At 44.8% G+C, this 23,107-nt stretch overlaps 1 protein-coding gene across 3 annotated transcripts in view; it reads right to left on the reverse strand.

Annotated features, from left to right (window-relative positions):
• LOC143775248 (prolactin-releasing peptide receptor-like) overlaps window positions 1-23,107 on the reverse strand; it is a 292,045-nt gene that overhangs the window by 169,698 nt on the left and 99,240 nt on the right. Inside the window, exon 1 of one of the 3 annotated variants that reach the window (XM_077263149.1) lies at window positions 9,931-10,027. The exons of the other annotated variants lie outside the window; for them this stretch is intronic. The gene's annotated coding sequence lies outside the window, so the exon portion shown is untranslated. Of the gene's footprint in view, window positions 1-9,930; window positions 10,028-23,107 lie in introns of those variants that run through there. 3 annotated transcript variants of the gene reach the window in all.

Genomic DNA, 23,107 nt, shown 5'->3' on the forward strand with positions numbered 1-23,107 from the left:
CATCCACCTCCATTATGAACGGCTTATCAACATCTGGACGATGTAGGATGGGAGCGCTAGCAAAATGAAATTTAATAGAAGAAAAGGACCTGGAGACCTCTTCAGACCACAATTTGGGATTTGCTCCCTTCTTGGTGTGGGCTACCAAGGGAGCTACCAAAGTTGAGAAGTGTGGAATGAACTGGCGATAATAATTAATGAACCCCATAAAGCGCTGCACCGCTTTAAGAGAATGGGGTTCTTGCCAGTCCATCACAGCCTGTAGTTTGGCAGGATCCATAGCCAATCCCTGGGCTGAGATGATATAGCCCAGGAAAGGTAAAGACTCCTGCTCAAACATACACTTCTCCAACTTTGTATAAAGAGAATTTGCCCGTAAGAGGTCGAAGACTCTGCCAACATCTCTCCGGTAGGAGTCAATATCTGGAGAGAAGATGAGAATATCATCCAGATAGACTACGACCGAGGTGGAGAGCATATCCCGGAAGATGTCATTGACAAAGTCTTGGAAGACGGCTGGGGCATTACAGAGCCCGAAGGTCATCACCAGATACTCATAGTGCCCATCTCTGATGTTGAACGCCGTCTTCCATTCGTCCCTCTCACGGATGCTAATCAGGCTATACGCACCCCGCAGATCTAATTTGGTAAATACCCTTGCTCACCGAAGCCTATCAAAAAGCTCAGAAATGAGGGGCAGCGGGTACTTATTTTTTACGGTGATGGCGTTAAGACCCCTATAATCTATGCAAGGACGTAACTCTCCATTCTTCTTCTGCACGAAGAAGAACCCCGCCCCTGCAGGTGACACTGACTTCCTAATGAACCCTCTTGCCAAATTCTCCTGGATGTATTGGGACATAGCCTCCGTTTCCGGGAGAGAGAGGGGATAGACACATCCCCGAGGAGGTTCTGCTCCAGGCAAGAGATCAATAGGACATTCATAGGGACGGTGAGGCGGAAGGGTCTCCGCAGCCTTTTTGGAGAAGACGTCTGCATAGGACCAATAGCATTTGGGAAGAGAAGAGAGATCTGCGGGTATCTCAGTGGTGGAAACCTGAACGCACTCTTTCACACATCTGCCCTTACAAGCTTCACTCCAACCCAATATCCTCCCTGAGGTCCACTCAATATGGTCCCAAAAAGACCTGCCACAGAGCGTCCAAGAAGAGAGGAGCACTCTGTACCACACGATCATCACGCTCCCTAAGAGGCGTTGCCCACTCCAACGCCCTGCCCGACAAAAGAGATATAATGAAGCCCACTTTTGCCCGTTCCATAGGGAAACGTGCAGCCAGAAGCTCGAGATGTATGGAGCACTGGCTCACAAATCCCCGACATAGCTTACTATCACCAGCAAACTTGTCTGGAAGTGGGAGACGGGATATAGATGGATGAATACACTGAGTGGCGCCAAGTATTATGGGGTTAATGTTACTGCTGCGAATAAAACAATCACCACCATTGATTGTGTATGAAAGGAATGAATTTAAAAAGTGGATAAATAATACCCGTATTCGCGCTAGTAAAAACCCTAAGAAGAGAATATGAGTACATAAAATAAAATGAATGAATGCCTGCACTGAATGGCGTCTACAAAGAATATATGTCCATAAGACACACCTCCTGATTAATTTAAAAGGGCAACTACAAAGTAAATAAGATTTAAAAGTAATTTGAGTAACAGTAGAAATCTTACCCCTAAACGTTCAGGATGTCAGGTGTAGTGTTTAATTGTAGACTGTAATCCTCCGCAAAAGGTGAAGTACTTGGTTTGCAGGCTATATTCACCAGCAACGGCTGGTGACGTTACGTTGAAGAAGATAATATCCAGTTCCGCTCACATGCGGCAGCTGCCTCGGCCGATGGCAGCTTTGCCGTTGCGCTGAGCTCACACTTGCGGCGGTGAAGACTCGTGCATGCAGGTCGTTGTCCTTCTGAATGCATGGAGTGAAGTCGGCGCTGGGAAAGGACCTGCGTGCCGGAGTGCGTAATGTGACCGCCCACGTGAGTGAAGAGTGCGCTACGGATGGCAGTAGGGACCACAAAAGATCAACGCGTTTCGGAGACGTCTGTCTCCTTCCTCAGGAAATAGGATATAGATGGAGCAGGGGTGGCAGCGGACAAACTGGCTGCAGCTACACTCGCAGCCTGAACAGCGACAGCAGTGACGTCCACAGCTGAGGTTGTACGCTCTAGAGCCGCCAACCTACCCTCCAGCTGCTGGACGTACCGCTGTAAACGCTGATCGTCCGCCATTTACTAGCCAGACCTTGGCGCTAGTGTACTGTTAGGGCTAGCAGAACGCACCGAGTAAATATAAATGTTTTATTGAAGTAGATGCGTTCGCAGCCCGGGGTCCACCGTGCAGGAGAACCTGCTGCTAGTAAACGGCGGCTCTATATGGCAGTATGAACTAGCTCTGTTAGTTTCACAGAGTAGCCAAGAAAGCAAAGCTCTGTGTCCTGTTTGACTTCACAGAGGCACAGGCTAACTACCCAAATGAGAGCAGTCAGTGGTCATGCATGCACACATAACTCCTCGCCGGAGGTGCCATCATTCTAAGGGCTTATTTCGGCCAGGTCCCTGAATACATACACACACAATCTCCTTGCCGGAGGTGCCAGCATTCTAGGGGCTTATTTCAGCCGGGTCCCTGAACACACACTCACATGACCACATTGGCGCAAAGCACATAACTTTAGAAAGACACTAGCGCATGGCGGTGCAGCCATGCGAGCCTTAAATAGTTGCAGCACGTACAGGACCTTCCTAGGAAGACCAATGAGAGGCTGCTACAGAGCCTGCACACCTACAGGACCTTCCTAGAAGGACCAATAGATTAGACTGCAGTATCTGAACATGTGACCCTCGATCTCCACTGAGAGATCTTACCCTGGGCATGCTCAGAACGGGAAAAGCAGGACTTAGTCCCTGAAGCGTCTGCTCACCGCTGCCCAACACTGGCTTCAATGGCAGAAGCAGGAGAAGCAGCAGTAACTCTTTGTACAGAGTCAGCCTGAGCGAGACGCTGGGACCAACGTCTCCGCCGAGCAGGCTCCACTGCGGCAGGACAAGAATGGGAGACCGCAGCGGAGATGGCCTGAGATTCCCCCTGTGCAGAGGGGGAAACTCAACCCCTAACACCCAGGATACCTGTGTAACATGCCTTTTGAATATACCGTATATATTCATGTATAAGCTGAATTTTTCAGCACATTTTTTTGGGGAGGGGGAGCAGCAGGTCACAGAGGCTGGAGCTGGCGGCTGTGGCTAAAGCCTGTGCCGCTGCTGTAATAAACCACAGTGCCAGCTGCAGCTGCCGGCTTCCAGCACTCATCATAACCTACCGGTGCCCCCTCGGAGCTGGCACTGCATCTCGTTCCAGCTGCCGGTGCCTGCAGCTGTTCCAGCCGAGTGATCACGTGGCACTGCTCATTAAACTAATGAATATGCGCTCCACTCCTGTCCACTTCAATAGGAAGCTGGAACAAGATGCTATGCCACCGAGGAAGTGCAGGCAGGTAAATAAGATTTTTTATAAACAGGAATCACACATAGGGATAAGGGGATAAGGAGCCATGCACACCAGGACAGGGACTAGGGAGCCATGCACACCATGACAGAGACTGGGGAGCCATGCATACAAAGACAGGGATGGGGGAGCCATTCATACAATGACAGGGACTGAGGAACCATGCACACAATGACAGGGACTGGGGAGCCATACATACCAGGACAGGGACTGGGGAGCCATGCACACCAGGACAGGGACTGGGGAGCCATGCATACCAGAACAGGGACTGGGGAGCCATGCATACAAGGACAGGGACTGGGGAGCCATGCATATCAGGACAGGGATTGGGGAGCCATGCATACAATGACAGGGACTGAGGAACCATGCACACAATGACAGGGACTGGGGAGCCACGCATACCAGGACAGGGACTGGGGAGCCATGCATACAATGACAGGGACTGGGGAGCCATGCATAAAATAACAGGGACTGGGGATCAATGCACACCAGGACAGGGACTGGGGAGCCATGCACACCAGGACAGAGACTGGGGAGCCATGCATACTAGGACAGGGACTGGGGAGCCATGCATACAAGGACAGGGACTGGGGAGCCATGCATACCAAGACAGGGATGGGGGAGCCATGCATACAATGACAGGGACTGGGGAACCATGCACACAATGACAGGGACTAGGGAGCCATGCATACCAGGACAGGGACTGGGGAGCCATGCACACCAGGACAGGGACTGGGGAGCCATGCATACCAGAACAGGGACTGGGGAGCCATGCATACCAGGACAGGGACTGGGGAGCCATGCATACAATGACAGGGACTGGGGAGCCATGCATAAAATTACAGGGACTGGGGAGCAATGCACACCAGGACAGGGACTGGGGAGCCATGCACACCAGGACAGGGACTGGGGAGCCATGCATACCAGGACAGGGACTGGGGAGCCATGCATGCCAGGACAGGGACTGGGGAACCATGCATACAATGACAGGGATGGGGGAGCCATGCATTCCAGGACAGGGACTGCGGAACCATTCATACCAGGACAGGGACTGGGGACCTATGCATACAATGACAGGGACTGGGGAGCCATACATACATGATAGGGACTGGGGAGCCATGCATACAATGACAGGGACTGGGGAGGCATGGATACAATGACAGGGATGAGGAGGCCATGCATACCACGATAGGGATGAGGGGACAATGCATACCCGGCTTATACTCGAGACAATAAGCTTAACTAGATTTTTTTGGCAAAAGGTGCCTTGGCTTATACTCGGGTCGGCTTATACTCGAGTATATACGAGGAGGGAGTAGTTCCAAGGATCATCTAACATCATCTCACCTGCGTCTGATATGTATCCTCCATTTTTGTGTGGACTTTGCACAGTAGCATAGTGCTTTATCATGTTCGAGCGCATCTGTGATCAGGAGATCGCATCTGAGCTGCATTGCGGTCTGAATGTCCGTGCCTGCGTAAGAGGAGAACTCAGTTTACCTCTGTTTTTAAACTATGTGTTTTTAAGATTATCTTTTTTTTCTGTTGTACAATGTTAAAATAAAAGTTATGTTTTATTAAGGTCTTTAATAAGGGATCTTTATTTGCCCAAGGCAATTTGTGTGGATACTAACATCATCATAGAATCACAGAATGTTAGAGTTGGAAGGAACCTCTAGGGTCAACGTGTCCAACCTTCTGCTCAATGCAGGATTCACTAAACCATCTCAGACAGATGTCTGTTAGCCTCTATTTCCACTCATTCATCACTCTCACCGTCAAAAAGTTTTTTCTAATATCTAATCTGTATCTTCTCCCTTTCTATTTAATTCCATTGCTTCCCGTGTTTTCATGTGCAAATGAGAATAAGGATGATCCCTCTACAATGTGACAGCCCTTCAGATATTTGTAGACAGCTATTAAGTCTCCTTTCAGTCTTCTTTTTTTGCAAGCTAAATATTCCCAGATTCTTTAATCGTTCCTCATAGGACATACTTTGAAGTCCCTTCACCATCCTGGTAGCTCTTCTCTGAACTTGCTCGAGTTCTTCAATGTTTTTTTTTTTAAATGTGCTGCCCAGAACTGGACACAGAATTCCAGTTGAGGCCTGGCCAAGGAGGAGTAGAGGGGGACAAATACTTCACATTATCCAGACTCTATGCTTCTCTTAATACATCCTAGAACTGTGTTTGCCTTTTTGCTGCTGCATAACACTGTTGACTCATGTGCAGTCTATGATCTATTAGTATACCTAAGTCTTTTTCAGACCTGATTTTACTTAGTTCTATTGCTCCCATTCTGTAGATGTAATTTTCGTTTTTCTTGCCCAGATGTAGCATCATGCATTTCTCCCTGTTAAACACTATTCTATTGGTTGCTACACATTTTTCAAGGTCATCTAGTTCCTTCTGAATCCTTTTTTTGTCTGTCTCCTCTAGTGTTATCTATCCCTCCTAGCTTTGACTCGCTTGAAAATTTGATTAGTTCACCTTCAGTTCCCTTTTATAGATCATTCATGAAAATGTTGAACCACACTGGGATCAGGACAGAGCCTTGTGCTACCCCACTTGAAACACTCTTCCAATTGGATGTGTAACCATTTACTACCACTCATTGAGTACAATCACTGAGCCAGTTATGAATCCACCTAACCGTAGCCTTATCAATTCCATATTTTTTCAATAAGGATAGTTTGAGATACTTTATCAAATGCATTACTGAAGTCAAGATATGCTATATTTACTGCATTTCTCTGATTCACCCAGTCAGTGATTCCATCAAAGAAGAAAATTGGATTAGTCTGGCATGACTTCTTTGCTACAAACCCATGCTGGCTCTGGTTAATTACTGTTTTCTTAACCAAGTACTTACGTACATGCTGTTTAATAATTTATTCAAAGATCTTTCCTGGTATAGATGTAAAGCTCACTGGCCTGTATTTCCTGGCTCCATCTTCTTTCCTTTTTAGAAGACAGGGACAACATTTGGCCTTATCTAAATATAACCCTATGCTGACCCCTGAACAGTATTGACCTAGTGTCTAAAGTCTGCTTTAGCTCCAAAAGAACTATTATATTGTTGTCACATGGCTGTCATGTCTGGTTAGTTCCAGCACCTTGGTTTATAAATCCAATTTGACATTTGCAGGGACCAGTGAATGCCTCTGCGTTGGTGTAGGAGAGACGCGCACAGCCCTCTATTTCTTAACCTGCATAAGCAACTTTCTGCCGATATTTGTCCTCCTAATATACAGCTGCACATTATCTCCAATTGTATATATCCCCACAACCACAGCAGTTGGACTGATGAAGGTCCATGTAGGACCGAAACGTCTCATTGATGTTACTGTGACAGGACTGCAATAAAATATCACCGCATTTCAAAAATAAGTTGAGTGCCAAGTTTTATGTTAAATATGCAAATTGCCTCTTCTGAGAAAAAGAGGACTTAACTCTATAGCGCCACCTGTTGGAAGTAGCGATCCTACAAGTCACAATCAACCCTCTAACGAGTCGTGCAATATGACTTAGGATAAAAGCCAAATCAGTATCTCAATTCGCAGACACGGTATTTCGGGCTCTTGGCCCTCGTCAGTGCAAAGCATGAACTGGTATGGCTAGGTGAGAGGCTCTGGACTGGGGTCTAAGGGGTATCGTTTCTCCTTATGGAGAGTGACATACCAAATCTGGCTTGTCAAGGTAAGGAGGCTTATTTGCCGTACAATGCTCCTCTGGGAAATTAAATATGCAAATTGCCTCTTCTTTTTGGGCCTGGGAACCTGCTTGTGCACCTCTACAGTTGTGCTACGATATACTATGTACCAAATGTGTTAATTGTCATTCTAATCCTGCCTCTGTTGACAATGAAACTTACCAAAAGTTTTTTTTAAAGGGCAGAAAGTATGAATCCATGGTTGGTGTGAACAATGCAAACTTTCTAATATTTTTTTTTAATGCAGATTGTGATCTGAAAAGAATGCCATTTTTATTTTTTAAAAATACATTTAACACAAACCTCATTAAACAATAGATAATTTTGTGATGATACATTTCCTCTAGCAGGATTCTGCTGTCTATCACACAGGTCACCATTTGCAAGAAAATGTTTAGGGATTTCTTGACCTTTTCCAAGGGTTAAAACGTAGGAGAAAAATCACTTGTCTTTGATTAACTGGCCAATAATTGACATTTCTATCTCTGTGTTTACATGCCATATTGATTTGACGTAAGATTTCATTAGATAAGTATAACATAGATGGATCAATTCTGCATGATTAGATATTGTGCGTTTCTTTCTATACAAAAATCTTTTGTATTCTTCATTCAAAGGTCATTTCCAGTTCTTGAAGAAAATACTCATTAATTCAGGAAAGTATAGATTTTTGAAACCTGCAAATTCACTTTTAACTAATTCTCCCATCACTGCTATTGGTAAACTAAGCACAGTCTATTCTCCCACAAGGACAAGACTTGCACTCTGATTTCCCTGTTGGCTTGTGTAGAAGAGTAATGAGCAGCAAAAAAAGAAGATCTAAGAAAAGTTCATCACATTTCAGAGAAAATGCTTTAATGTTATGTATCCATGTAAGATCAGAGCTGCTCTGGCATTGTACCTAATTGGATGAATACGTAGATTAAAAGAGAAGATTAGATGTGTCTTGAGTAAAGGCGAAGACGGAAGGGGGGTCAACAATTTTCTTTAAAAATTAAAATCCTTTACAGTATGTTGACCAGATCTAGCCATACACGTTAGATCCAATCGCTGTCACTTGTACAGTCAACAGCTTTTGCTCCTTCCCCATCCATATCATACATACACATTTGTGCTATATGGAGAGAGGAGAGTAAGACTCTACCATGCACCTTTGGTAGAAGTACAATTCCACCCAAGAACAGAAAAAATTAGCATGTTTAAACCATACCTACCAACTTTTATGAATTGTTGTTGGGAAGAATCAAGCCTTTTGACTAAGACATGCTGTCTTTTTGTAAACTATATCCCCTTTACAGGCCACATCCTTTTCCTGCCCTATGACTGTCTAGTTGCTTGGACTTAGTGCCATGGTTTATGAATCGTCTTTGAAAAGCTAACTTCTGGGCAGTTTGTGTAAGGTAGAAGACTTGCAGTATCTTTTGTGGCTGGGGGGTCCTCCCTTTGTATGGGAGCCTCTTTGATGTTCCCAGGACAGCTGGCAAGTATGATTCAACTCCACCATGCCTAAACCTTCTTTTGCCTGCACCGAATACATTAAATAGTTGTGAACTCAGAATATTCTCTCTCACAATCAAGATTTACCACAGAATGACTACTACATTCCCTGCTTTTGCTTTTATACAGGCAATGATAGTACCTCCTGATTGGCTGTTATATGCTATGTGATGCTATAGTTGCAAGGTAATAAGGGAATGCTTGGTCGAGGTCATGTGGCTAATGCAGTTGTCTGCAATGTGTAAAATATTGCTTACCATTTTAGCAATATACGCAAATCAAAATGCAAATTGTTCAAATTTGACAGATTTGGTAAATTCCTAAAACTTAGACTCATGGATTTAATCATATCTATTTACCCTTTCTTTCATTGCCACTTAATATTTAATAAGAGTGCTCATTCTCATAATACAGAGTTTAGAACATTTTTTACAGGAAAAAACATAGAAGTTTAAGGTCTGGAAAGCACAAAGTCTCTTTTCGTACACTGTTGGTAAAAATGTTAATTATATTGTTTACAAGCTTTATCCGAGGTTTTATGTCTCTCTGTTGCCATGTTTACAAGATAATATTATTTTCACTGTAATTTTTAATGTGTGCAGAGGTGATGATTTTCCTTTCAGTGCTGGTACAGATACTTTTCTATTAGATGGGTAACAATGTACCTGAGAGAAACACCAAAGACACCTTATTGCTTTGGACTACTATCAAGAGTTTCTCGCTAAGCAAGGGCCTGGTATGAAATAATTTTGTAACACAGAGTTCCAGAGTGTAGAACTTGTTGATATAAAGGAGTTTTAGTAAGAGTTATACAGTAGACATATACTGTATTTTTTGCACTATAAGACGCACTTTTTCCTCCAAAAGTGTGGAGGAAAATGGGGGGTGCGTCTTATAGTCCAGATGTGCATGCTCTAGCTGTGGTTGGGAGGTGGGGGAATGGCAGCAGCAAAGCAGCGGGTCACAGGAGGCAGGAGCCGGCCGCTTTGGCTAAGTCCCATGCCCGCTGCAGAAGAGAAATAAATATTCACTGCATTCCTTGCCCATGGGCATGGAGGGCCATGAATATTAATTTCTTTTTAATAGCATCTTGGTATGCATGGCCCCATCCTTATCCTGGTATGATTGGTCCCCATCCCCAACCTGGTGCAGAAAAACATTAAAAAAACTCAAACCATTACACTTACCTTCCTGAGCTCCCTTGCAGCGTCTTGTTCCAGTGCCAGTGCAGCGCCCCAGGGTCCTGGTTGTTGCAGTAATGTCATTCTTCCACCAGGGGGAGTGATGTTACGCTTGAAGGCAATAAAGGAGATCTCTTTACCAGGTATCGCAAACAATGCAACACACTTCACACTCCAGTCCACCAGGGGGAGCTATGCTCCTATTTATTAAGGCACTCTTCACAATTAGGTAAAACTGGTGGTCTGGATAGGAAGTTAGTCAGAAGCTGGCTGAGCTTCACTCAGTTAGTACCTGTCAGGCAGACAGAGAGGAAGGAGGAACATTGAGGGGTTGCCGACAGGGTGGTCCCTGACAGGGGTGGGATCCTGTCAGAGGCCTAGACAGAAGGCCACGGAGCTGCACCTGCCCGATGTGCGGCAGCATCCTAAGAAAGAGACATGAACAGCGAATTGCATTGTAGAGGGTGAGAAATGAAGTCATAGCAAAAGGAGAGGAAACCAGAAGGAGTTCTGCCCTGCAAAGGCTGCCTCCTTCTGAGGCGCAGGATCCGGTAGCCGGAACACAGAGGGAGCAACAGTCTCTATGCCTTGCTCCTGAGATGGGCAGGACAGCTAATTCCAAGTTACTGATCTGCCCTATACCCAGGAGGCACGGTGGCAACTTGTGGGGGCTGGAGCGTGCTAGAGTCCCTGTAAAAAGCCTCAGACCATCAGTCATACGGGTTTGTCCTATCCTTACCATCTGGGAGACAGAGAAAGAGACATAACATCTAGAACATCTACAACAGTTGTGAGAACCTTATGAGAGGCTCAGCAGTAAGGGACTACAACACCCAGGCGCTAGAGGAAGGCTATTGATTTCCACCTGGATAAGGGGACTCTGGACTTGCCTTCAGACCGGCCGGACTCTGCCTGCCCTGTGGTCTAGTGCTCTGGACTGTCGATGCTGAAGCCTTCAGTAAAAAGGTAAAGAGACTGCAAACTTGTGTCCCTGTTCTTCATTGCGCCTCACACCATCCACCATCTACACACTGGGAAGCCCTGGGGATACACTTCACCTGTGGGAAGGTATACCATCTAGCTGCCATAACATCACCCCAGCAGACCCCGTAAAGCAGCGTCGGTCACCCTGACCGAATACCACAGGTGGCGTCATGAACATTATCCCTTTAAAGACCTTTCCCCCATTTTCAACGGACGTCCCTAGGGCCACGGACCGGGTCAGCCACCGTGACATCCCCCTGAGAACTGAAGGACCCGGTACCGAGTACCCCACTGCCCTAGGGGGTAATCCAACAGCAGCTGCTTTATTCTTGGAAGCAGCATATGGCAGGGATGTCATAGGCTGCTTACAAGCCAAAGGACAGCTGCCGGAATACTCACTTCTCCCCACACCGGGACTATGTGCGTGGAGGGTAGTGAGTATTCATTGCTCTTTAGTAGTGAGCACAGTGTTAACCACAGGCTTCCCGCAGAGGCCAGGCATTCACGTGTCACCGCTACTAAAGGGAATGTATACTCACTGCTCTCCACTCCCATTAGTGTGGAATGCAGTGAATATTCATTCCCTTTAATAGCGTGGACACGTGAAAGCCCGGGGGCCAATCATACCAGGAGGATAAGGTTGGGGCCATGCATACCAGGATGGGGGCCAATCATACCAGGATAAAGATGGGGTCCTGCATACCAGGACAGAGATGGGGTCTCTGCATACCAGGATAGGGATGAAGGGGACCATTGCTACCAGGATAGGGATGAGCGGGACATGCCTACCAGGCTAGGGATGAGGGGGTCATGTATACCAGGATGGAGATAAGGAGGGCATTCTTACCACAATAGCGATGAGGGAGGGCATGCACACCAGGATGAGGTTGAGAGGGGCCATCCATACCAGGATAAAGATGAGGGGGCCATGCATGCCAGGATAGGGATGAGGGGGCCATGCATTCCAGGATGGGGATGAAAGGGGCCATGCATACCAGGATAGGGATGAGAGGGGCCATGCATACTAGGATAGGGATGAGGGTGCCATGCATACAAGAGTACGGATGAGGGGGTCATGCATACCAGAATAGGAATGAGAGGGGCCATGCCTACCAGGGTGGGGATAAGGGGACCATATATACCAGGATAGGGGAAATTAAATACAGAATTGACCACTTTTTTTGCTTCAATTTCTTTTTTCTAATTTCCTCTAAAACCTAGGTGCATCTTATAGTCCAGTGAGTCTTATAGTCCGAAAAATTCAGTAAGTACTGCAAATCTGACCCCTGAGGCAGAGATTGAACTTGAAGCTTACAAAGCATCATAGCAAATAAACTACAGAGGCAAGAGACAAAACAGAAGTGTAAAAAATGAAGTCTTAAAAAAGCAGCTTTGGAGTAAGAAGCTCCTTGCACAAGAAGTGTAGGGTCTGTGGGGAAAGGATTTTCCTCAAAGCTAATGTGAGGCTGGTACATGAAAAACAGAGTCTCCCAACATCATGTTGCGGGGAATACAAGAGAGATATGATTAAAAAAATTGGTCTGAAGATCAGAATAAAAATGCAGAAAAACCACAACAAACATAATGGATCAAAGTAATCAGTGAGCAGCTCACCTATGCTATACTGCTCCAGTAATATATTCTAAGTATTGTGCCTCTCTATGACCACAAAATTACAATAAAATGCCAATGATTGTCTGTCTGCTGTCTTTGACATCATGTCCTCCCTATATCTGAACTGAATATGTCAAAAACTAAACTACTTTCGCTTTCTCTCTCTTCTAACCCTCTTATACCCAATATTGCCATTAATGTGTGTGGTTCTACATAACTCTGAATCAGCACGGTCAGTGTCTTGGGGTTATATGTGATTTCCTTCATTACCCACATCCGAACACTCACCTGCTCATATCACCTGCACCTCAAACACATCTCTAGAATTCGACCTTTTCTTAACTTTGACTCTGCAAAAACTCTTAATGTAGTTATTATTAATTCTCATCTGGACTATTGCAAATCTCAACTAATAGGTCTCCTTTTTACTAAACTCTCCCCTCTTCAATTTTTCCTGAATGCAGCAGCCAGGGTCCAATTTCTGTCTAACCTCTACATTGATGCTGACATGCTTTGCCAGTCTTTGCACAAGTTGTCCATCTGCTAAAAAGTCCAATACAAACTTATCACTCTTAGTCACAAAGCGCTCCACAGTTCTGCACCACCCTATATTTCCTCCCTCATTTCTGTCTACCAGCCTACCCATCCTCACTATTCCTCTAACAACCTAAGACTGAACTTACAGAATATCGGCCTCTGGAAAGCAGGCATTGCCAGAGTTAGCAACATGCTGCATGGTTCAGGACCTGGCAGAGTTTTGTTTCTTGAGGAGGCATTGGACGGAGTTATCTAAAAACTGTTGCTTGGTTTAGGTTGTATGCAAATCCACTTCTCCTACTTTGGTTTTTCCTTTCCTTCACTCCCTGGCATTCCTCTCTGTTGTCTGGGAGGGCATATTTGTATGATTGGTATTTTTCTTTATCCATGAACGTATTCCCTTGTTAGTCTGGTTGATGTATTTCCATACACTACTACTCCCCTTCTTCCCTAGGTGGAGGGAAGGAACAGACTCAAGGCAGATTCAAGAGCTCAGCAAGGTATATGGTCCCAGGGTCTTCACCATTAGAAGTAATCCAGGAAGCAGGGATAGATAAGTGTCATGTCGGACGCTATTCACACTAGGGCGTCCGACAGACAGCGGTAATTCCACATTCGTCCACTATACGCTCAGTGGCGCCGGCTAGACTTTGTCCAGGTAGTCCGGGGTTAATCTAGCTGGTAATCGGTTGGAGGCTGGGTCACTGTTATGGTCTGGTGATTAAGGAGCGACATGCGACTAGCTCTGGGCAGGTGGCAACCACACCGACCGCAGTTCCCGATCCCAACACAGACACTAGCAGTAGCCGTGGGATGTTCCTATCACTCCCTGGACACCTCGTCACAGCCAGAGATCTAGCTACCCCTAAAGGTAGAAGAAGGAAAGCTATCTTGCCTCAGAGAAAATCCCCAAAGGATAGGACAGCCCCCCACAAATAATGACTGTGAGAGGAGAAGAAAATGACATACGTAGTATGAAACAAGATTTAGCAAAGGAGGCCACTACTAGCTAGAAAAAATTAGTACAGGACAGAACACTGTGCGGTCAGTAATAAAAACTAGAAAAAGTCCACCGCAGAGAAATGCAAAAATCTCCACACCTGACTAAAGGTGTGGAGGGCAAACTCTGCTGCCCAGAGCTTCCAGCTTAGCTGACTAGATACATACTGATAAGCTGGACAAAAGAGCAAAACATAGAAAGTGCTAAACAACAAAGTCCACAACAAGTGAACTGCAAAAAGACAAGCAAGGACTTAGCTTTGCTGAAATAGTCAGAGTGACAGGGAAATCCTCAGAGAGCCATGACTCCAAGCTCAACAATTGGCTACTGGCATTGAATTAGGGAAAAGGCCAGACTAATATAGCAGAGCCAGAAAGACGATCAGTGAAAACAGCTGCTGATGCTAAATCCAAGAAGCAGCCATACCACTCAAAACCACAGGAGGGAGCCCAAGAGCAGAACTCACAAAAATGCTACTTATAACCACCGGAGGGAGCCCAAGAGCGGAATTCACAACAGTACCCCCCCTTGAGGAGGGGTCACTGAACCCTCACCAGAGCCCCCAGGCCGATCAGGATGAGCCAAATGAAAAGCACGAACCAAATCAGCGGCATGGACATCGGAGGCAACCACTCAAGAATTATCCTCCTGGCCATAACCCTTCCACTTGACAAGATACTGAAGCCTCCGCCTCGAAAAACGAGAATCCAAAATTTTCTCAACCACATATTCCAACTCCCCCTCAACCAACACCGGGGCAGGAGGATCAACAGATGGAACAACGGGTACCACATATCTCCGCAACAAAGATCTATGGAAAACATTGTGGATGGCAAAAGAGGCTGGAAGGGCCAAACAAAAAGACACTGGATTGTTAATCTCAGAAATCTTATAAGGACCAATAAACCGAGGCTTGAACTTAGGGGAAGAAACCTTCATAGGAACATGACGAGAGGATAACCAGAACAAATCCCCCACACGAAGCCGAGGACCAACACCGACGGCGGTTAGCAAAACGCTGAGCCTTTTCCTGAGACAACGTCAAATTGTCTACCACATGAGTCCAAATCTGCTGCAACCTGTCCATCACAGAATCCACACCAGGACAATCAGAAGGCTCAACCTGCCCTGAAGAAAAACGAGGATGGAAACCAAAATTACAAAAGAAAGGCGAAACCAAAGTAGCCGAACTGGCCCGATTATTAAGGGCAAACTCGGCCAACGGCAAGAAAGCCACCCAATCATCCTGATCAGCAGACACAAAGCATCTCAAATAGGTTTCCAAGGTTTGGTTAGCTCGCTCAGTTTGGCCATTTGTCTGAGGATGGAACGCCGAAGAAAAAGACAAATTAATGCCCATCTTAGCACAAAAGGCCCGCCAAAACCTGGAAACAAACTGGGAACCTCTGTCAGACACAATATTCTCTGGAATGCCATGCAAACGAACCACATGCTGAAAAAATAATGGAACCAAATGAGAGGAGGAAGGCAATTTGGGCAAAGGTACCAAATGGACCATTTTAGAGAACCGGTCACAAACCACCCAGATAACAGACATCCTCTGGGACACAGGTAGATCCGAAATAAAATCCATGGAAATATGCGTCCAAGGCCTCTCCGGGACAGGCAAAGGCAAAAGCAACCCACTAGCGCGGGAACAGCAAGGCTTAGCCCGGGCACAAGTCCCACAGGACTGCACAAAAGAACGCACATCCCACGAGAAGGAAGGCCACCAAAAGGACCTAGCAACCAAATCTCGGGTACCAAAAATCCCAGGATGACCGGCCAACAAAACAATGGACCTCAGAAATTACCTTACTTGTCCATCTATCAGGAACAAACAGCTTCCCCACAGGACAGCGGTCAGGTTTATCAGCCTGAAATTCCTGAAGCGCCCGCCGCAAATCAGGGGAGATGGCAGACAGAATCACCCCTTCCCTAAGAATGCCAACCGGCTCAAGGACTCCAGGGGAATCAGGCAAAAAACCCCTATAGAGGCCATCCGCTTTAACATTCTTAGATCCTGGAAGATATGAGACCACAAAATCAAAACGGGAGAAAAACAGGGACCAACGAGCCTGTCTAGGGTTCAGCCGCTTGGCCGACTCGAGGAAAATCAGATTCTTATGATCGGTCAAGACCACAATGCGGTGCTTGGCTCCCTCAAACCAATGTCGCCACTCCTCAAATGCCCACTTCATAGCAAACAACTCCCGATTGCCGACATCATAATTGCGTTCCGCAGGCGAAAACTTTCGGGAAAAGAAGGCACATGGCTTCATCAAGGAACCATCAGAATTCCTCTGTGACAAAACGGCCCCTGCCCCAATCTCAGAAGCGTCAACCTCAACCTGAAAAGGAAGAGAAACATCCGGCTGACGCAAGACAGGGGCAGAAGTAAATCGGCGCTTAAGCTCCTGAAAGGCCTCAACAGCCTCAGAGGACCAATTAGTCACATCAGCGCCTTTCTTCGTCAAATCGGTCAGGGGTTTAACCACACTAGAGAAGTTGGCAATGAAACGGCGATAAAAATTAGCAAAGCCCAAAAACTTCTGAAGGCTCTTCACAGATGTGGGCTGAATCCAGTCATGAATGGCTTGGACCTTAACAGGATCCATTTCTTCTATAGACGAAGGAGAAAAAATAAACCCCAAAAAAGAGACCTTCTGAACACCAAATAGGCACTTAGACCCCTTCACAAATAGAGCATTATCAAGAAGGATCTGGAATACCATCCTGACCTGCTTCACATGAGACTCCCAATCATTGGAAAAAATCAAAATATCATCCAAATACACAATCAAGAATTTGTCAAGATAATTGCGGAAAATATCATGCATAAAGGACTGAAATACAGAAGGAGCATTAGAAAGCCCAAAAGGCATCACCAGGTATTCAAAATGGCCTTCGGGCGTATTAAATGCAGTTTTCCATTCGTCACCCTGTTTAATACGAACAAGATTATATGCCCCTCGAAGGTCAATCTTGGTAAAACAACTAGCCCCCTTAATCCGAGCAAACAAATCAGAGAGCAAAGGTAAAGGGTATTGGAATTTGACCGTGATCTTATTAAGAAGGCGATAATCAATACAGTGTCTCAAGGAGCCATCCTTCTTGGCAACAAAAAAGAATCCCGCTCCCAATGGTGACGAAGACAGCCGAATATGCCCCTTCTCTAAAGATTCCTTTACATAGCTCCGCATGGTGGTATGTTCAGGCACAGACAGGTTGAAAAGTCGGCCCTTAGGGAACTTACAGCCAGGAATCAAGTCAATAGCACAATCACAGTCCCTATGTGGGGGACGGGAACTGGACTTGGGCTCATCAAATACATCCTGGAAATCTGACAAAAATTCAGGAACATCAGAAGAGGGGGAAGAGGAAATTGACATTAAAGGAACATCACTATGTACCCCTTGACAACCCCAACTAGTCACAGACATTGATTTCCAATCCAGCACTGGATTGTGTACTTGTAACCATAGAAAACCCAGTACAACAACATCATGTAAATTATGCAACACCAGAAAACGGCAATTTTCCTGATGTGCTGGAGCCATGCACATAGTCAGCTGTCCAATACTGAGGTTTATTCTTGGCCAACGGTGTAGCATCAATACCCCTTAAGGGTATGGGACTCTGCAAAGGCTGCAAAGAAAAACCACAGCACCTAGCGAATTCTAAGTCCATTAAGTTCAGAGCAGCGCCCGAATCCACAAATGCCATGACAGAAAAAGATGACAATGAGCAAATTAGGGTCACAGACAAGAGAAACTTAGGCTGCACAGTACTAATGGTAACAGATCTAGCAACCCTCTTAATACACTTAGGGCAATCAGAAATAGCATGAGCAGAATCCCCACAGTAAAAACACAGCCCATTCTGATGTCTGTATCCCCTCTGATCCGCTCTAGTCAAAATCCTATCACATTGCATGGGCTCAGGACTCTGCTCCGAGGACGCTGCCATATGGTGCACCACTTTGCGTTCGCGCAGGCGCCGATCAATCTGAATGGCCAGAGACATGGATTCGCTCAAACCAACAGGCGTGGGGAACCCCACCATAACATCTTTAAGGGCTTCAGAAAGACCCTTTCTGAAAATTGCTGCCAGAGCATCCTCATTCCATTTAGTGAGCACAGACCATTTTCTAAATTTCTGGCAGTATAATTCTGCCGCTTCCTGACCCTGACACAGGGCCAACAGTGTTTTCTCAGCATGCTCTACAGAGTTAGGTTCGTCATACAATAATCCAAGCGATTGAAAAAATGCATCTACATTAAGCAATGCCGGATCCCCTGACTCAAGGGAGAATGCCCAGTCCTGAGGGTCACCACGCAGCAGAGAAATAACTATTTTTACTTGCTGAATGGGGTCACCAGAGGAACGGGGTTTCAGAGCAAAAAACAATTTGCAGTTATTTTTAAAGTTCAAAAACTTAGATCTATCCCCGTAAAACAAATCTGGAGTAGGAATTCTAGGCTCTAAGGCCGGAGTCTGAACAACATAATCTTGAATACTCTGTACTCTTGCAGCAAGCTGATCCACATGAGAAAACAACCCCTGAACATCCATGCCCGCATCCAAATCCTGAATCACCCAGAGATTAAGAGGAAGGAAAAAGACAAAACAGACTAAAGAAAAAAAAATGGCTCAGAACTCTTTTTCTTTTCCTTCTTTTGAGATGCATTCAGCTCATTTTTGGCCAGTTGTACTGTTATGGTCTGGTGATTAAGGAGCGACACGCGACTAGCTCTGGGCAGGTGGCAATCACACCGACCGCAGTTCCCGATCCCAACACAGACTCTAGCAGTAGCCGTGGGATGTTCCTGTCACTCCCTGGACACCTCGTCACAGCCGGAGATCTAGCTACCCCTAAAGGTAGAAGCAGGAAAGCTATCTTGCCTCAGAGAAAATCCCCAAAGGATAGGACAGCCCCCCACAAATAATGACTGTGAGAGGAGAAGGAAATGACATACGTAGTATGAAACAAGATTTAGCAAAGGAGGCCACTACTAGCTAGAAAGAATTAGTACAGGACAGAACACTGTGTGGTCAGTAATAAAAACTAAAAAAAGTCCACCGCAGAGAAATGCAAAAATCTCCACACCTGACTAAAGGTGTGGAGGGCAAACTCTGCTGCCCAGAGCTTCCAGCTTAGCTGACTAGATACATACTGATAAGCTGGACAAAAGAGCAAAACATAGAAAGTGCTAAACAACAAAGTCCACAACAAGTGAACTGCAAAAACACAAGCAAGGACTTAGCTTTGCTGAAATGGTCAGAGTGACAGGGAAATCCTCAGAGAGCCATGACTCCAAGCTCAACAATTGGCTACTGGCATTGAATTAGGGAAAAGGCCAGACTAATATAGCAGAGCCAGAAAGACGATCAGTGAAAACAGCTGCTGATGCTAAATCCAAGAAGCAGCCATACCACTCAAAACCACAGGAGGGAGCCCAAGAGCAGAACTCACAAAAATGCTACTTATAACCACCGGAGGGAGCCCAAGAGCGGAATTCACAACAGGTCACGCCCGTGGCCTTTAAATAGTCATTCTGGACTTTGGGCGTCGCCGATTATAGCTTGTGCCTCGTGCCTGGTGATTCCGGTCTGGAGTGGTGGTCTTGGTGTAGAAATATCGTATCTGGTGGTGTATTATCCTTTGTCATATTTCTCCTTCCTATATTTGTATTTGTTTACCCTGTGCACATTATAGTGTTTTCCTGTGTATCTGCGGCGTGGTGCGTTTTCAGTTTTACCTGTCTGTGCTTTCTGTGGGGATTGGTGTGTGGTTTCTTCACTGGGTGGCGGGTGATGGTTTCAGCGTAGGGCTGAAACAGAAGTCAGGGTCAGGCCTGGTGGCCCAGACAAGCACACCATTAGTGTAAATTCCTGGAAAGGGTCAGACAGGGTTTTCCCTAGTCTGAGGGATATCGCAGGGGCCCGGGTAACCAGCCTTAGTCTACCCAGTACCCCCATGACACTAAGGTGCCCCTGTGCTAGAGACAAGGAAGGAACCCCTGACCTTAGAATATAAGACAACAGAGTCATTACAGGATTTTTCCAAAATTGTGGGTAAACAAGTTTATTTCAAGAAGATACTTGTTCAAACTCACTAGTGGTAAGTAACAGGTATGAGAAATATGAAAATCGCACCTGAAAGGGGAGAAGTTGGCTCAATCTTTGCATTGTGTGCCTGTGTGTGCCACACTAAGCATGAAGAACTAAAAGAGGAGCAGGGAACTGTCTGAGGACTTGGTAACCAAAATTATTGAGAAATATCCACAATTTAAAGTCAAGTCCTTATGCAGAGATCTTGATGTTCTTTTGTTTATGGTACACAACATAATCAAGAAGGTTACAACCCATGGTACTGTAGCTAATCTCCCTGGACATAGATGGCAGAGAAAAACTGATGAAAGATTGCAATGCAGGATAGTCCAGATGGTGGATAGACAGCCTCAATCAAGTTCCAAAGAAATTCAAGCTGTTCTGCAGGCTCAGGGTGCATCAGTGTCAGCACAAACTATTTGTCAACATTTGAACTAAATGAAACGTTATGGCAGGGGACTCAGGAGGACCCAACTGCTGACAGAGAGACATAAAAAAGCTAGACTGCAGTTTGCCAAAATGTACGTTAGTAAGCCAAAACTCTTCTGGGAAAGCGTATTGTGGACAGATGATACCAAGATAAGAGTTTTTTGATAAAGCACATTACTCTACCTTTTACCAAAAACTGAATGAGACCTACAAATAAAAGAACACAGTACCTACAGTAAAATACGATGAAGATGTTTGGGGTTATTTTGTTGTCCACAGAGTCATGTGAGGGCTTGTCTTGTGTGGGACGAGTTAATGTTTTCATTGGTACTATTTTCAGACACATGACTTTCTATTCTGATTTTTGGGAGGCAGAATGAACAAAACCCAGCAATTCAGGAATTTTTTTTGGGGGGGTTATGTCATTCTGTGTGTGGTAAATTTAATAAAGCACTTTTATTCTTCAGGTCAGTACGATTACAGTGCTACCACATTTATATAGTTTTTTCTATGTTTTGGCACCTTTACACAATAAAAATTATTTTATGGAAAAATAAGTAGTTTTGCATTGCTTTATTCTGAGAGCTATAACTTTTTTATTTTTCCGCTGATGGAGCTGTATGGTGGCTTGGTTTTTGCGGGAGATGTTTTCAGCTGTACCATGTTTATTTATATCTACAGTTACTGCTAAGTTTTTTTTTACTTTCTCTCACTATTGGACATTCATTTTTTGCAGGGTGATTGCTTATATAGCATGGGGATGCTGCTGCATCCCCATGCTATGCAAACTGTCAGCTCTGCACTGACCGAGAAAGTTGCTGATCATGCATTCCGCATGATAAAGCAACTTTCTTAGCTCTGGTGACCTGGATATCATCATGACAACATTTGGTCACCATGGAAATGATCGGGACCATGCATGACGACTTGGGGGTCTCCGATCCAAGGGAAGAGGGGCTGTCATCCTGGAATGTGGCGATCGAGTTCTATGGCAGAATTTAGGGGGTTAAAGTGCCGGGAGTGGTGCAGGACTGCTCTCTGCACCTAGTGCCGGATGTCAGTTGTCAGAAATCAGCTGACATCCAGTGGCGATCGCGCGAACAGCCTGAATGTGCACACAATCACTTGGAAGTAATAATCCGTCCCGAGTCAATAGGTACCAGGGCACAGGGATGTATTATTACTGACAATGTATGAAAGGGGTTAATTAACATCAGTTTTTTTTGTGTATGAGGAAAACTGATCAAGTTTCATCACTAATTTCGCTCAGAGTTTCATTAGAGTTTTCTTTTTATCAGAGTTTGGTCCAAGTTTTTTTTTTTTCATCTGAGTTTTATTAGAACCGTTACCAGTGTGAGACATGTGGCTCGGTAGAGCAGCCTGTCAGTCATTACATGTCTCACACTAGTAACACCCCCTTTTGTTTAAAATAAGCTATGGAGGCAGAATCTAAGGCAGATTACTGTCCGGCCCATAGATATTAACAGCTCATTGATGTTAAGAAAAATATGGATTTCTCTGGAATAAGACATCGTATCGCAGTTATCATGGTATCATTTTATTCAGCTTCCTATGATCTACATGCCAATATAGATGCCTTAGGAGGGGTGATCCTACCGACAATTTCCCTTTAAAAATCATTCCAAAGAGGGACTGGAATTTGCGCTGAATTTTGAAACTTTTGAAGAACTGACAATTGATGAAATAAGTGAAAACACCTGGAAATCCCAACCTCAGTGGTGAACGTAAGAAAAAACAAGGAAAAACATATCAAATAAACTGTTAAAAATGCACAAACTGCAAGAAGAATTAGACACAAAATACCACAAACTAGACAAGCGCAATAATGAATAGAAGCCTTAAACTATTTCAACTTAGAAAATGATATCTATGACAGCTGTGAGCAGGTTTAGATTTCTAAAATAACTTTGTGAACAATGTATTAACAAATACGCCATGCATCAAATTATGCCATGCAATTTTTTTTTACATTTTAGAAGCCTATATATGAATCGGATGGGAAAAATTAGCTGAATTATATTGAAAACTTTGTTCTTTCCTTTTTTTACCTTCCAAAACTGCATATAATAAAATCTGCATCAAAGCAGCACATGTGCAAGCACTCTCAAGCATAATGGACCACAATTTCCTACCAAAATTCAAAATATAGAAAATTTACCTAGCTAAATTTAATTAGCTATAATTAGCAGTCTTAACTAATATTAATGAATCTAATAAAATCTCTATAAGATCACTCTCGACAATGCTAGAACAAAATGTCTACCAAGCTATGTACTTGACAGTATGTATTAACAGGTCTACTTAGCCTTATAGATATAATTAGATAAAATTAGCAGCTTTAATTTTTGCTAATTTAATTAAATCCCTTCCTACCTCACAATAATGGCTCATTCAGAGATCATTGATTTTTCTTGTACACAATAATCAGTCCGAGTTTCATCAGTGTTTAGATCAGAGTCATCATCAGAGTTTGGTCAGTCAGTT

The sequence above is a fragment of the Ranitomeya variabilis genome, chromosome 5, assembly GCF_051348905.1.
Source record: "Ranitomeya variabilis isolate aRanVar5 chromosome 5, aRanVar5.hap1, whole genome shotgun sequence".
NCBI classification, from domain to species: domain Eukaryota; kingdom Metazoa; phylum Chordata; class Amphibia; order Anura; family Dendrobatidae; genus Ranitomeya; species Ranitomeya variabilis.